Below are 3,390 nucleotides of genomic sequence, written 5' to 3'. Positions count from 1 at the left end.
TTGAGCAGAAAAATACTTTTTTTAAATTTGGATAATTATTTTAGGAATTGACATTCTCTCTGCTGAATCCAGCGAAGGCACATTTGGAAACCAAAGTCCAACAGATTTGGATGCTCTGTATTTTTCTGTTTCATCCCCTTCTATTGTTTTTGGCTCCTAAGCTAGCTCTGTTTTCACTCTGAATGTTATACTGGCAATATATTAATAAGAAAAACATAGTGAAGTTGTTTATTGTCTGATAGCTATAGTTTTTTAAAATTGACATATGAACTTTTTTATATCTATGTGTACAGTGGCATGACATGGCAAAATTGTCTATTTGTTCTAAGACTCCAAATAAAAGTATCTTTCCCTCTAAATTTAAAGAGTAATGGTGTTTTCAACTGTCATCTAAAATTTTTAGAAAGATAATGAACTTTGAGCTCAGACTCCAATTCACAAATCCCAACTCGATTAGTTATTTGACCTAAATCAAATTTTAAAAATTGCCTCTGGGCCTCAGTTTCCTCATCTCCAAAATGGTCATGCCACATAAGTTACACAGCAGTTGTAAGGAATGTATTAAGGATGTATATTAGGCACCTCACATGCTTTCAGGAACAGAACAAGGGAACAATTCCTCTCATTATTGTTTTTTCTCCAGAGTTGCTTCTCTTGCTCTTAAGCATTATAGTTGTCAAATCTACGTGCGTGTGTGTCCAGGTTTCCTAGGCGTGACAACCAAAAACTATTGGCATTCTTTGTATTTGGATTAATTTCTGGGAATATATATGTTATTAATGATTAAATTTTGTTCCTAAAGGTTATGATTGCAGGATATTTATATGTTGCATTAATCATAATATTCGCTATATCAGAATACCTTATTCTCATTTGGATAATGAATAATTTACTATGTGAATAGCATTCATTGGTGAAATAGACAGAGACGTATAATCTGGTTAACCATTAAGATGAACATTTCATTGTATCTATCTTTCTTTCAAAGGTGCTGCATTCTGAATGGATTCTATTGCTATAAAAAGATCCAAGGGCATTAACTAAAGGTTACCCCGAGCTATATCTGGAATACATATTGTTTCTTCAGATAAATTTTAGCAGATAACTGAATAAGAATTTTATGGCAAGATATGGCTCCTGGATTTATTCATAACACAAAGCAGTTACATAAATATCCCAATTATGATGTTGACTTAGATAGATTAGCATTGAAAATTGCAGGAATATTTTACATTAAAATTTGGGGAAAATTTTAATAGTCAGAGATTATAACCAATTTTACCGTCTAGAAAGCAATTCTCATAAGACTACAGTGGCTAAATAATACTAAAATAACCCAAAGCAAATCTTCTAATGGACATAAATAAATGTACTCTGAAATCACAAAGAACATTTTAAAATTGCCATTTCAGGTTAAATTAATGGAAAACACTTGTATGACAAAAAAGAGAGAATTATCCTGAAGTGATAAAGTACCACAAGCATACTCCTAGAGAAAGAAAAAAACACACACATGCATTGCCATTATTAACGGTTTTATGAAAACAAATAATATTTCCCTATTGTAACATGATTTGGTATGATAGATTTGGATTTTTATTGTTTCATAAAGCATTTTGATAATATGTAATGGGGACTTAATAGTAGATAGCTTGCAAAGTAAGTTCTGTATCCCAAAATAAGGGCATCCTAACAAAAAGGTTCTATTCCAGTTACTTTATGTAGGAAGTTTATTTTCTCCTTTGGAACTTTCTGAAATTACTTCTATATAATAGTTAGGAATTTAATGATGGCAGTTATTTGAAGTCTTCCATTTTGTGCTATGCATGACCAAAAGAGACCATGAAAGCTCTTTCCTTCTTTTTCCCAACGCAGCCTCTGTTTGTAGCCAGTATAACTTTCCTGCTTAAGGACCGTCCTGGAGCTAAGTCACTGGGACTGTGTGGTAGGCAGGATAACGGCCCCCCAAAGATGCCTGTGTCCTGCTACTCAGAACTGTGACTGTTACCTTACACGGCTATCTCAGTCCGTGTGGGCTGCAATAGCACAATAGCATAGACTCGGGGAGAGGGGCTTAGAAATAACAGGCCTATAAATAACATAAATTTGTTCCTCACAGTTCTGGGAGCTGGAAGTCTGAGTCAGGTGTCAGCATGGTCAGGTGCTGATGAGGACCCTTTCCAGGTGTCAGATGATCATTTTCTTACACCCCGACATAGCGACGAAGGCAAGGCAGAGCTTTCTGGTGGCTTTTTCTAGGGGCATTAATTCCACTCATGAGTGCACTTCTCTCATGATCTCCCTACCTCACCTCTTTTTAAAAAAAATATATATTATTGATTTTTTTTTTTTACAGAGAGGAAGGGAGAGGAATAGAGAGCTAGAAACATCCATGAGAGAGAAACATGGATCAGCTGCCTCCTGCACACCCCCTACTGGGGATGTGACCACAAACAAGGTACATGCCCTTGACTGGAATCGAACCTGGGACCCTTTAGTCCACAAGCCGACGCTCTATCCACTGAGCCAAACCGGTTAGGGCCCTACCTCACCTCTTAATGCCATCACCTTGGAGGCTAGAATTTCAGCATATCAATTTTAGGGGGAAACAGACGTTTAGGCAGTAACTTTGGCAAAAGAGGCTTTGAAGATGTGATCAAGATGGGAGATTTCACTGGGTTATCAGGGGGCCCAGTCTAATGACATGAGTCCTTAAGAGTGCACCGCCTTTCCCTGCTGGTCAGAGATGCGGTAGGAGGACAGTTCCCTAGCGTGAGAGGGACTCAGCCTCTGAGGGCAGACAAAGGGGGTCGTGAGCTAAGGAACGTGGTGGCCTTTAAAAACTGGGAAAGACCTTTTGTTTATAACCAGCAGGAAATGAAGACTGAGCTTTACAACGCCGAGATTGTCCTTTTCCAATTATTGACTCCTTTGTCCTAAATTAATTGACCATATATGCATAGGTTTATATTTTTTTAAATTTAAGTTCTTTATTGTTTAATGTATTACATAAGTCTCCTTTTCCCCCTCGTTTATCTCTCCCCGGCTGCCCCCAATTGCCAGCACATGCCCTCACCGCCCCCCCCCCCCAACTCCCCATCTGTGTCCATTCGTTATGCTCATATGCATGCATAAAAGTCCTTTGGTTGATCTCTTACTCCCTTACCCCCTGCCTTCCCTCATAGGTTGGATAGTGTAGTCGTTGCTTCTATGACTCTGGTTCTGTTTTTCTTCATCAGTTTATGTTGTTCATTATATTCCACAAATGAGTGAGATCATGTGATATTTATCTTTCTCTGACTGGCTTATTTTGCTTAGCATAATGTTCTTCAGTTCCATCCATGCTGTTGCAAATGGTAAGAATTCCTTTTTTTTTTACAGCAGCATAGT

Source organism: Myotis davidii, unplaced genomic scaffold (assembly GCF_000327345.1).
Source record: "Myotis davidii unplaced genomic scaffold, ASM32734v1 scaffold402, whole genome shotgun sequence".
In the NCBI taxonomy this organism is placed as follows: domain Eukaryota; kingdom Metazoa; phylum Chordata; class Mammalia; order Chiroptera; family Vespertilionidae; genus Myotis; species Myotis davidii.
This window is presented reverse-complemented; position numbering follows the sequence as displayed.